We start from the raw sequence: 14114 nt of genomic DNA, 5'->3' as shown, positions 1-14114 counted from the left end.
CTAAAAAAGAAATCTGTATTCACTCTAACAAGTCTATGGAGACCCCTGATTTCATGCACTTACACATAATCATGTACAAATGTGTTGCATCTAGATGAAGGAAATTTAATGTAGACTCTCAGGAAATACCCAAAAGCATTGGCATTAATCTATTTTAAAATAGAAAGTGATATATGGAGCATATTTTTATACTTTTTCAGATATAATTGTTAATTTATAAGATGTTCATAGTTTTTTCTTAATTAGTTGTTGATTGGGTGTGGTGTGTTTTAGTTACTGCCACTTTGGGAGTTTTACTAAGTTAAGAAAAGGGATTATACTGATCTGAGTATGTACCAGTAAACATACCCATATTCCATGGCAACTAAATGGCTGTTGCCATTTAACTGTTTTTCCAATTACTACAGGGTACCTCAGTGAACAATATTTGGTAAGCTTTGTTTACACATGAGAGACACGTGGCTGTTTTTCCCACCACAATTATTTGTTTATTAGCTAGTCATTGTAACCTTCCATTGTCTCAGATGAGGTATGACTAAGAGATTTGGTATTGGCAGTCTACCACTGTCTGGAAAGATTCCTATGAAATGAAACAGTGGAAAAGACATTCCCCATACCAGCTGTACTAAACTATTTTTAGTTCACCAAAAGCTTTTTGATAATTTTTGCTTACTGTATTTTTTAAAAAGTCATTTTTTGTGTGTGGAAAATTTCAAACATAGATAAATAACGTAGTATAATGAACCCCACTAATTCATCACTCAACTTCAACTATTAATATTCTACCACACGTTTCATCTATACCATCCAGTTCCAACTCCTCCATTTGATTATCATTATTTTCTTAGTTTTTAAGGTGAGATTTACATACTGAACAATTTTAACAACTAGACATACCTGTGTACCTACACCCTTACCAGATCTCCTGAATTTCCTGAAAAAAAGGGTACTCCTCCCTTCCCAGATGGTCCCCCTACTTCCACAAAGCGACCACTGACTTTGTTTGACCTTGGTTTTGCTTTTTCTATTTAAGTGGAAACATACAATTTTCTACATTTTTTTGGCGCTTAGATTTTTCTCTCAACGTTATGTTTATGAGATTCAGTAATGCTGTTGCATGTATTGGTACAATAATTCATCCTTTTCACTGCCAAGTGGTAATATACCACAACTTGTTTAGCCATCCTTGTTGATGGATTTTTGGGTTGTTTTCAATTTGGGGCTATCATGAATAAAGCTGTTATAAAATTTTTATACAAGTTCTTTTATAAATAAGTGTTTTCACTTATCTTGGATAATTACCTGCAACTGCAATTGCTGGATCACTAGGGTCAGTTCAATTCAGTTCAGTCGCTCAGTTGTGTCCAACTCTGCGACCCCATGGACTGCAGCATGCCAGATTCCCTGTCCATCACCAACTCCTGGAGCTTGCTCAAACTCATGTCCATCGAGTCGGTGATGCCATCTAACCATCTCATCCTCTGTTGCCCCCTTCTCCTCCTGCTTTCGATCTTTCCCAGCATCAGGGTCTTTTCCAATGAGTCAGTTCTTCACATCAGGTGGCCAAAGTATTGGAGCTTCAGCTTCAGCATCAGTCCTTCCAATGAATATTCAGGACTGATCTTTAGGATGGACTGGCTGGATTGCCTTGCAGTCCAAGGGGCTCTCAAGACCCTTCTCCAACACCACAGTTCAAACTCTTTAATTCTTTGGCACTCAGCTTTCTTTATGGTCCAACTCTCACATTCATACATGACTACTGGAAAAACCATAACTTTGACTAGATGGACCTTTGTCAGAAAAGTAACGTCTCTGCTTTTGAATATGCTGTCTAGGTTTGTCATAGCTTTTCTTCCAAGGAGCAAGCGTCTTTTAATTTTATGGCTGCAGTCACCATCTGCAGAGATTTTGGAACCCAAGAGAAGAAAGTCTGTCACTGTTTCCGTTGTCTCCCCATCTATTTGCCGTGAAGTGATGGGACCAGATGCCATGATCTTCGTTTTTTGAATGTTGAGTTTTAAGCCAGGGTTTTCACTCTCCTCTTTCACTTTCATCAAGAGGCTCTTCAGTTCCTCTTCATTGTCTGCCATAAAGGTGGTGTCATCTACATACCTGAGGTTATTGATATTTCTCCTGCAATCTTGATTCCAGTTTGTGCTTCATCCAGCCCAGAATTCCACATGACTTATAACTCTGCATATAAGTTAAATAAGCAGGGTGACAATATACAGCCTTGATGTACTCCTTTCCCAATTTGGAACCAGTCTGTTGTTCTATGTGCAGTTCTAACTGTTGCTTCTTGACCTGCATACAGATTTCTCAGGAGGCAGGTCAGGTGGTCTGGTATTCCCATCTCTTTAAGAATTTTCCACAGTTTGTTGTGATCCACACAGCCAAAGGCTTTGGCATAGTCAGTAAAGCAGACGTTTTTCTGGAACTCTCTTGCTTTTGCTATGATCGAACAGATGTTGGCAATTTGATTTGTGGTTCCTCTGCCTTTTCTAAATCCAGCTTGAAGATCTGGAAGTTCTCGGTTCACATACTGTTCAAGCCTCGCTTAGAGAATTTTGAGCATTACTTTGCTAGTGTGTGAGATGAGTGCAATTGTGTGGTAGTTTGAGCATTCTTTGTCATTGCCTTTCTTAAGGAATAGAATGCAAACTAACCTTTTCAAGTCCTGTGGCCACTGCTGAGTTTTCCAAATTTGCTGGCATGTTGAGTGCAGCACTTTTATAGCATCATCTTTTAGGATTTGAAATAGCTCAGTTGGAATTTCATCACCTCCACTAGTTTTGTTCCTAGTGATGCTTCCTAAGGCCCACTTAACTTTGCACTCCAGGATGTCTGGCTCTAGGTGAGTGATCACACCATTATTGTTATCTTGGTCATTATGATCTTTTTTGATCATAAGCCATTAAGATCATAAGCCTCTTATCCTTATTCATCAAGGGCAGACAGAATGAAAACAACAATCGCAGAAAACTAACCAAACTGATCACATGGACCACAGCCTTGTCTAACTCAATGAAACTATGAGCCATGCCGTGAAGGGCCACCCAAGATGGATAGGTCATGGTGGAGAGTTCTGGCAAAACCTGGTTCACTGGAGAAGGGAATGGCAAAACACTTCAGTAGTCTTGCTTGAGAACCTCATAAACAGTATGAAAAGGCAAAAAGATATGACATTGAAAGATGAACTCCTCAGGTCAGTAGGTGCCCAATATGCTACTGGAAAAGAGTGAAGAGATAACTCCAGAAACAAGAAACAGAGCCAAAGCCAAAACAACCCCCAGTTGTGGATATGACTGGTAATGGAAGTAAAGTCTCATGCTGCAAAGAACAATATTGCATAGGAACTGGAATGGTAGGTCCATGAATCAAGGTAAATTGGAAGTGGTCAAACAGGAGATGGCAGGAGTGACCACCAACATTTTAAAAATCAATGAACTAAAAGGACTGGATCGCTGGGTTAGCATATGTTTATAAGAAACTACCACACTCTTTGCTAAGGTGGTTATACCATTTTACTCTCCACTAGGAATATATGTGACTTCTAATTGTTCCACATTCTCATCAGTACTTGGTATTGTCTGTCTTAAATTTTAGCTGTTCTAGGGAGTGTAGAGTGCTGTGCTGTGCTTAGTTGCTCAGTTGTGTCCAACTCTTTGCAAGCCGGTGGACTGTAGCCCACCAGACTCCTCTGTCCATGGGTATTCTCCAGGCAAGAATATTGGAGTGGGTTGCCATGCCCTCCTCCAGGGGATCTTCCCAACCCAGGGACTGAACAGGTTCTCCTGCATTGCAGGTGGATTCTTTACCAGCTGAGCTACCAGGGAAGCCAGAGTGTAGAGTAGCCTGTCAATATTTATTTTCATTTCCTTAATGACTAAATGTATGGAGCAGAAACATGTTTTTCTGGAACTCTCTTGCTTTTTTGACGATCCATTGGGTGTTGGCAATTTGATCTCTGGTTCCTCTGCCTTTTCTAAAACCAGCTTGAACATCAGAAAGTTCATGGTTCACGTATTGCTGAAGCCTAGCTTGGAGAATTTTAAGCATTACTTTACTAGCGTGTGAGTTGAATGCAATTGTGCAGTAGCTTGAGCATTCTTTGGCATTGCCTTTCTTTGGGTTTGGAATGAAAACTGACCTTTTCCAGTCCTGTGGCCACTGCTGAGTTTTCCAAATTTGCTGGCATATTGAATGCAGCACTTTCACAGCATCATCTTTTAGGACTTGAAATAGCTCAACTGGAATTCCATCACCTCCACTAGATTTGTTTGTAGTGATGCTTTCTAAGTCCCACTTGACTTTGCATTCCAGGATGTCTGGCTCTAGGTGAGTAATCATACCATCATGATTATCTGGGTCAGGAAGATCTTTTTTGTACAGTTCTTCTGTGTATTCTTGCCACCTCTTCTTAATATCTTCTGCTTCTGTTCAGTCCATACCATTTCTGTCCTTTATTGAGCCCATCTTTGCTTGAAATGTTCCCTTGGTATCTAATTTTCTTGAAGAGATCTCTAGTCTTTCCCGTTCTGTTGTTTTCCTCTATTTCTTTGCATTGATCGCCGAGGAAGGCTTTCTTATCTCTCCCTGCTATTCTTTGGAACTCTGCATTCAGATGGGTATATCTTTCCTTTTCTCCTTTGGTTTTCACTTCCTTTCTTTTCACAGCTATTTGTAAGGCCTCCTCAGACAGCCATTTTGCTTTTCTGCATTTCTTTTTCTTGGGGATGGTCTTGATTCCTGTCTCCTGTACAATGTCACAAACCTCATTCCATAGTTCATCAGGCACTCTGTCTATCAGATCTAGGCCCTTAAATCTATTTCTCACTTCCACTGCATAGTTATAAGGAATTTGATTTAGGTCATACCTCAATGGTCTAGTGGTTTTCTCTGCTTTCTTCAATTTCAGTCTGAATTTGGCAATAAGGAGTTCTTGATCTGAGACACAATCAGCTCCCGGTTTTGTTTTTGCTGACTGTATAGAGCTTCTCCATCTTTGGCTGCAAAGAATATAATCAATCTGATTTCGGTGTCGACTATCTGGTGATGTCCATGTGTAGAGTCTTCTCTTGTGTTGTTGGAAGAGGGTGTTTGCTATGACCATTGCATTCTCTTGGCAGAACTCTAGTTTGATTTTAAGAGTTCTGGCTGGGACTTAAATGGAGACTGGGGCATATCATAAACTCTAAAAGGAAAGTACTATGTGGAAGTTTATTGAAGAATATTAAGGACCTCAGCTTCAATCTTTCCCTTTGAAGGGATAATCCTGTGGCTGTCAAGCCCATACAGTAATAGGATGGTTCAAATTTACAGCATGAGAAAGAAATATTACTTTCTTGGAATACAGGCATGAAGTTCCCATTGATGAGAAAGGCACTATATTCTCTTGCTGGCTGTGCTCTGTAAAACTCCTCCCCTGAACTGTTTCCAGGGTCTTCTAAGAAGATAGGCAGGAATTTTCTCAAGCCTCCCTTAGCCTGACCTTCAATGACTACCTGGGGGTTGAGGAGAAGAATGCAAAGATCTGTCTGGGAAGAAACTAGGGCTGCTACTGCAATGGTAACAGTTTATACTTTCTGTATCTTGCCACCCTTGGGTGCTGGTCTTTTGGTTTCCTCGCATTAAGAGGAAGCTTCAGTAGTGTCTGTATAGTCAGCTATGTCTCTGAAGTAGATACTGTTGGCACCACTCATAGCCCCTTGGCACTCAACATTCCTGTACACACTGGTAGTTTTCTGTTGCCCATACCTGCCTCCCTGTACCCGAGAGCTTTCTTTGACCACAGGAACATGCTGGGTGCCAGGCTGACTGGAAGTGCTGGGAAGTTAACATCTCTGGGAACAGCCCCCAAGCTAATGACAGATGAGAGTCAGTAGCCAAATTCTCCATTGTTCTCATCCTCTGGGTGGGACAATTCTCAGGCATGCTCTCCTCCTCCCAGGGCTGCACAGTAGAAATGAGCCCAGGGTCCCCACTACAGTCACATACTCATGAATACATCCTCCTTCACTGGCTGCCTTCCTTTCCCTGGCTCCTTGTGCCCTCCTCTTCTACTGCTGCTTCTTGAGGTCACCTTCCAGATAAACTAGCCTCAATCCTAGTCTCAAGGTCTGTTCTGGAGAACCTATTAGAATAGGTTTCTAGGCTAGTATAATATCAAGCAAACTGATAAAATTATATTAGAATAAACATACTGTTAATGAATCTTCTAACACTTTAAATGCTTCACTTCACATCCAACAAAAGACCTAGAATTCTAAAGACCTAGAATTCACTTCTTTTGAGTTTACCTGGTGAAAGGTTGCTGCTGTGAGCTGTGTGTAATGCCGGGATTCATGACCTCAGAAGGAGAGGATTTCCATCCGGGGTTAGAGATGAGGCTTGACTATTTGGAGCTTTTTGTGTAGCAAAGTTTTATTAAAGTATAAGAGAGACAGGGAAAGCTTCTGACATAGACATCAGAAGGGGACAGAAAGAGTGCTCCCTTGCTAGTTTTTAGCAAGGTGTTTTATGTCTGTTCAGTTCAGTTCAGTTCAGTCGCTCAGTCTTGTCCGACTCTTTGCGACCCCATGAATTGCAGCATGCTAGGCTTCCCCGTCCATCACCAACTCCCGGAGTTCACCCAAACTGAACGTCCATCGAGTTGGTGATGCCATCCAGCCATCTCATCCTCTGTCGTCCCCTTTTCCTCCTGCCCCCAATCCCTCCCAGCATCAGAGTCTTTTCCAATGAGTCAACTCTTTGCATGAGGTGGCCAAAGTACTGGAGTTTCAGTTTTAGCATCTTTCCTTCCAAAGAACACCCAGGACTGATCTCCTTTAGAATGGACTGGTTGGATCTCCTTGCAGTCCAAGGGACTCTCAAGAGTCTTCTCCAACACCACAGTTCAAATGCATCAATTCTTCGGTGCTCAGCTTTCTTCACAGTCCAACTCTCACATCCATAAATGACTACTGGAAAAATCATAGCCTTGACTAGACGGACCTTTGTTGGCAAAGTAATGTCTCTGCTTTTGAGACATTAACCTTATGCTATCTAGGTTGGTCATAACTTTCCTTCCAAGGAGTAAGCATCTTTTAATTTCATGGCTACAATCACTACCTGCAGTGATTTTGGAGCCAAAAAAAATAAAGTCTGACCCTGTTTCCAATGTTTCCCCATCTATCTGCCATGAAGTGATGGGACCAGATGCCATGATCTTAGTTTTCTGAGTGTTGAGCTTTAAGCCAACTTTTTCACTCTCTCTTTCTCTTTCATCAAGAGGCTTTTGAGTTCCTCTTCACTTTCTGCCATAAGGGTGGTGTCATCTGCATATCTGAGGTTATTGATATTTCTCCCGGCAATCTTGATTCCAGCTTGTGCATCTTTAAGCCCAGCGTTTCTCATATAAGTTAGAAAGCTATTAATCAGATAAGAGAGACAACCTCAAGGCTGAGGGAGTTTCACCAGGCCCCTCTCCCACAATATGCAATTTTGAGATAGGATAGCATGAGGTGTGTCATTCCCCAGCCATAAAACAATTAACAGGAATACTGGTTTGTTGAGCCATTAGCAGCCCAAGGTTTGAGGAAAGAAAAAAGTTAGTCTTAAGTGGAACCTTTATGAAGAAAGGCAAATTCCAAAGCAAATACATAGTTTCATTAACATATCTTAAGAAAAACATTTCCATTAGAAAAACACATTAGTTAACTCAAGGCAGAACCAGGTGTCATCAACACAGAATTAAAAGAAGCCTCTTTTAATTTTGACTCCCCTGGTGGCTCAGACGGTAAAGCATCTGTCTGCAGTGCAGGAGACCCGGGTTTGATCCCTGGGTTGGAAAGATCCCCTGGAGAAGGAAATGGCAACCCACTCAAGTATTCTTACCTGGAAAATTCCATGGAATCTTCCTACCAGAGGAACGGTAGGCTACCGTCGATAGGGTTGCAAAGAGCTGGACATGACTGAGCCACTTCACTTCACTGCACTTCAGAGAAGGAAGAAAAAAACATCTGCCACTTGCAGTTTATTTCCTCCTGCCGCTTGGGGACCTCTGGCCTTCCTACCTGTTACCCTCTCACTGGAGCTATCCACAAATCTGGCCTTCCTACCTGTTACCCTCTCACTGGAGCTATCCCCAAAGTGTTCCCTGATGACTCAGATGGTAAAGGATCTGCCTGCAATGCAGGAGACCTGGGTTCAATCCCTGGGTCAGGAAGATCCCCTGGAGAAGAGAATGGCTACCCACTCCAGTATTATTTGGAGAATCCCAGGGACAGAGGAGCCTGGCAGGCTACAGTCCTTGGGGTCACAAAGAGTTGGACACGACTGAGTAACTAATGTTGTTAGAGAATTCTCAGGTAAAGACTGAATTTAAGGAATAATACCCAAAACCAAGGAATTCTGTCCCTCATATTTAAGTTCAAATAGTCAGCTACTTGCTTTCTCAAAGCAAACTGATATCATGTATATTATTCCCAGTATATTAAGATACTTCTGTGTATAATAAAAAAAAAATCCTTAATGTATTGATGTTTTGGTTTTACTCACCTTTGCCCATCTTAGGAACCAAAAATGGAAAGCAAGGATAATTTTGCTGAAGAAAGAAAGATGGCTGATGCTGGTGTGTATATAGGCGTGCATGTATGTGTGGACCCAGGAGACCTGTGCATTCTTTGCTCTCACACTCTCCTCCTTCAAAAACATGAATACAGCAACAACTAAAATATTCTGGCAAGTTCAGGTTTATGGATGTGGCATGGGTTGAAAAGTTTGGTAAACAATTCCCCTTAATATTTTTAAAGGTCAAGAATCAGAAGAGTATCACAAAATTGAAATGTCAGGGTCCCATAGCTCAAGATGCTAGAAATCTTCTGGCATCAAGATAAATTTTACTTCTCTAGCCATTAAAGTATTTCTTCTTAAATCCTAATCCCAAATCCAGAGATTCAGACCTGAATCTTGGCTCCATAGCCCCCATTCAAATAAGTGTCTTCCAGGTAATTCACTATTAATTTCACTGTTCTTTTTTTTTTTTCAAAAATGTTGTAATTCTTTCTTGATAAGGACTGAACCTTGTTCTAATTTCATGTTTAATTGAATTAAATATACTCTATGGTTTATATAAAGAACCTAGTGTTGGAGGTTTGTCTCACTATCATTTTAGAGAAATCCTTGATTCAACATAGTGCAATGCAAAGATATATTTTGATCCAGTCTTAGACTTTTCCCAGGTCTTTGGAAAAGACCCTGGTGCTAGGAAAGATTGAGGGCAAGAGAAGGGGACTGCAAAGGAGAGGTGGTTGGACAGCATCACTGACTCAATGGACATATGAAGTGAAATTTGCTCAGTCATGTCTAACTCTTTGTGACTCCCTGGGCTATATGGTCCATGAAATTCTCCAGGCCAGAATACTGGAGTGGGTAGCTGTTCCCTTCTCCAGGGGATCTTCCCAACCCAGGAATCAAACCCAGGTCTCCTGCATTGCAGGCAGATTCTTTACCAGCTGAGCCACCAGGGAAGACCAAGAATACTGGTGTGGGTAGCCTATTCCTTCTCCAGCAGATCTTCCTGAGCCAGGAATTGAACTGGGGTCTCCTCCATTACAGGTGGATTCTTTATCAGCTATCAGGGAAGCCCTAGTTTGAGCAAATTCCAGGAGATTGTGAAGGACAGGAAAGCCTGGCATGCTGCAGTCCATGGGGTCTCAAAGAGTCAGACACAACTGATCAATTGAACAACAGACTTTCTAATCCTCCATCTCCTTACTCATCAATTCTTAACGAAAGACTTTGTACACTTCCTGTAACCAATATCCTTGTAAATGTAATACCTTTTTCACCCTCCCTCCCCACCCATGGGAGGAAACTGGGACAAGCGTTAATAAACACCTATTCTGGTTATTCTTTGATTGTCCCCAGATCCATTCTCTGTTCTCCTCTGATATGTTTTTTGTTCTGGGAGGCTGGCCTCTGTGAACCATGTCACCCTCTGACCAGTGGGAGATACCAGCAAGAGACGAGACTGTAGGAAGAGAGAGATGCCAGGGTGTTTATTCTCTCCCACTCTCTGCTCCAATGTGGTTCTATCAATGGCCTTATCACCCAAACTACAGTTATGGTTGGGCAATCCCTCTTGACTCCAGCTGTCAACCAGGCTCTGGTAATAGTGTTGTCTCCCTTTGTTGTTCAGGCTGGGGATTCCAACAGCCCTCTCTGTCTCATTTCTGGGGGTCTCAGTATCCGTCACTGGCTCCTGGCTCAATAAATGGTTCCTTTATAGAAAAGCCTCTGCACAACAAAGTTGAGTATGCTGTCTATTTGTTGCTCTCATGTTCATGCTCAGTCGCTAAATTGCGTCCAACTCTTTGTGACTCCATGGACTGTAGCCTGATGGGCTCCTCTGTCCATAGGATATTCCAGGCAAGAATACTGGAGTGGGTTGCCATTTCCTCCTCCAGGGATCTTTCCAACACAGGAACCGAACCTGCATCTCTTGCATTTACTACATTGGTAGGTGGATTCTTTACCACTGAGCCACCTGGAAAACCCCCTATTTGTTGCTTAGCCCCTGGCTAATACAGCCTCCTACCTTCTAGTTTTCAGCAGTCTATGATGCAGTGACAGGTCTAGGGATCACAGTCATCTCTCTGAACCTGGAATCAAGTAAGTACCGATGCAGATAAAGACATCACATTTCCCTCTGAGCACTCCCAATACTCAGAGGGAAACTTGATGTCAAAAAATAAAAAAAGAATAAAAATACAGAAGTGTTTGTCAGAAGCACACTGTGCCATTTGATCTAGAAGCTCATAAAAAAAGGGTTTGCATCTTCTAGGGTCAAGAATGGTATTTTCTGGGAACTGAAACAGAACTAGAGAAAATCTGATCATTTGTGGAACTACTGGTATATATATAACGCTTAGCTATGGTCCCCCCTATTCTGTGTAAGAAACCACCCCAAAACTAATCATTTAATCTCACAAAACTGCAGGTCAGCTGGGCAGTGGCTCTTCATCTTGCTTAGATGAGTCACTAGTTAAGACACGTTCTCACGGCAATGACAGAGTGCAAGAGGCAAGTCCAACCACTCAAGCAAGTGTGAAGTCCCTGTTTGTGGCACACCTGCCAAAGCAAGTCATATGGCCAAGGCCAAGGTCAAGGAGTGAAAGGGAGAGTGCGTAAATATTTTTGAAAATCTACCACAGCAGGTAAACTACAGAAAATTCACTCAAAGGCAGGCTACAATTTGTTCAATAAAATGGAGGAGAATTTGGGTTTGTTTACCTCTTATGCATCAAAAGTGAACTAGAGTGACTTTTTAAAATAGCAGGCTAAATTTCTTGGCATCTTGAAAGTTTTTCTTTTTTAAATTATTTATTTTTGGTTGGGCTGAGTCTTCGTTGCTGCATGAGCTTTCTCTAGTTGCCGTGAGCAGGGGTTACTATTCATTGTGGTGTAAGAGCTTCTCATTGGGTTGGCTTCTTTTGTTATGGAGCACTGGCTCGAGGTGCTCAGGCTTCAGTAGCTGCCAGCACTCGGGCTCAGTAGTTGAGGTTTACAGGTTTTAGTTACATGAAATAATACGCAAAATCTTCCCAGACTAGGGATTGAACCCGTGTGTCCTGCATTAGTAGGCAGATTCTTAACCACTATACCACCAGGGAAGTTGTACAAAGTTTCTTAATGCAGAGATGATATTGCCTTAGAAACAGAGGCATCTGGAGTTTCTGGGTATTAATGTTATGGAGATTCCATGATCTGTTCATGACTAAACTGGGATTACCAGACTTGACACCTGAATCTAGCCTTGTCTATTTTTTTTTTCCTTGCAAGTTTCAAATACCAAAAGAATTACTCTCATTCTGAATCCTGGAATGAGAATCAGCACATCCTACTGAATATGCTTGCTAGTAATTCCACAATCTGGATATCCAAAAAAAAGGTCAAAGGGTCTAAAATGAATACTTCCTTATCTGCACAGGCTCTTCTTAATTAGTGACTGATTTGTACTTTGAGATTTATTCAACTTGGAAGGGGTTAAAGTTGAAGACTCTAATAACTCTCACCAGTTTAATACCTACTAATCTTTTTAGCCCAAGGAGATGGGGAAGTGCATCCCTTGCATAGGATTGAAATGGAGCAAAAAGTCCTTAATTATCTTGGTCATCTTTGGGAAGGAAAGCATTGTTTAAAATGGTGAACCCAGCAAAGAAAAACCAGCTAGAAAATCAGCAAGAAATCTTCATTATTCTCCTAGCACAGTGTGTCAACCCAATGAGTGTTTATAAATGATGAGTTAATTTCAAAAGAAACATTAGCTTGGTATTCTAGCTATCAAGGGTCAGTATAGAAATTGACAGTAGAGAGATATTAATATAGCTTGCAGTCATGACAAACCATGCAGATGAGATGATACTGGGACTGCATTTCAGGAATAAATCAGATTGAATAAAGGAAAAGAAAAATGCACCAGGAAACAGAGGGTGAGTAAAGTTTGGAGTGAGGAATGAACAGGATATGTGGAGTTGTCTGTAGGGGATAGTGAGAAGATCATCTTGATCAAGACGGGAAAGTTGTCATGAATTAGGTGAGACAGAGATTGTACTACCAGGTTATGAGGGTCTTAATAGGCAAAGGCATTTCAATGTTACGCAGTGGATGTTTGAAACTGTTGGATTTCTTGGTGAGGAAATTATTTTAGTGCAAACATCTCTGGTGTTTTCCCTGTGACTCTAGGACAGCTTCTGACTTGATAGTAATGACTGTGGTCAATGAAACAGGAGATGAATCATGTGTATTTTGACTTCTTTACAAATTTGTTTTGAGCCTGAATCACAGAAAGAGTCTGAAGCCTTTTCCCATGATTTTTGTTGGCAGCAGCTGTATGTTCCCATGGGAACACACATACTTACCTGTCTAAACCTTCCTCTTTTATTTATGCCCTCAGCTTTGTTCACTTGGATGTTTTCATCTCTTCTATGGGGCATATTCACATAAAAGCTTAGAGCACAGCCTATTTTTCTTTCACAATTGAGGATTCACATCTTCAAATACATAAAACTCCAAACCAAATATGATGGAAGGAGGCATTTGGATAGACCGTGGAGTGGTAATGTCACTTTGAACACTATCTTCGGTAAACATTTTAGCTTTCTGAAGTGATCAGATGAAGGAAAGATGGCTCAGTGAGCTTCTTTGGTAGCTAATTCTGGAAAGCGTTTGCTAAATTCTAATCCAAAATAGAATCTCCCTTGCTCGTGAATGAAGCTCGCAATGCTGGGAGTAACACTGCCCTTTTCATCTCCTGGAGAGAAGTTCTCCTCTGATCATAACAGCAAATCAGCAAACACTTACTGAACTTTTTACTCATAGAGGACACATTAATTTCCATGTCACTTTGTTCCTTTGCCAAATTCCAATGGCTTGAAATCCAAAATAGATGAGGTTAAATAAGAGCAGTTGTATATTTCTGAGAAACTCTGAGTTTAGTTACCATAGATTTTCTAAGCTATTGCTCTCCTCAGTTTATATTAAAAAAAAAAAAAATCTACTGAGCTAGCTTCCAGACTAAGTGCTGATGATTCAGACATGAATAACACTTCCCCTGGAGTGTTTCAGGTAAGACAGATATATAGCGAATAAGCCATAATAAAATTTAATAAGTCCTTTAACTGAAGTGCATGAGTTCTGTTGTACCGGTGAAGAAAACCACTCTGTGGTTCTAGGGTGGCTGTCACAGAGCAGAAGCCATTTGGGCAAGTCTCAAAGGATGAGCAGGGGCTCCCTAAATGCAGTAAGAGCACTTAAGGTGAGAACATAATGAGTAAAAACACCGGAACGTCAAAGTGCAGTGCTGGTTGTTATTTCTTTTCATTCCGGAAGACACAGGTCAAAAATCCAGGGAGAGACAAGTGTCTGGGAGTTTGCCCTCCTCAAGGATGCTCTTCTCAGCTCAGACATGCTGCAAGCAGAAATTTCAGGACTGCAGAATCAGGCTGATTAAATCATAGGGCAGGACTTCCTGGGGAGCAAAATATTTGCAAACATTTTCATGGAGATGGGACAATGGACTCAAGATAACTGCAGGCTTCCCAGACTATCAGGAAACACGATTTCTGGAGGAG

Source organism: Bos javanicus, chromosome 4 (assembly GCF_032452875.1).
Source record: "Bos javanicus breed banteng chromosome 4, ARS-OSU_banteng_1.0, whole genome shotgun sequence".
Lineage (NCBI taxonomy): Eukaryota > Metazoa > Chordata > Mammalia > Artiodactyla > Bovidae > Bos > Bos javanicus.
Note: the sequence above shows the minus strand (reverse complement) of the source record.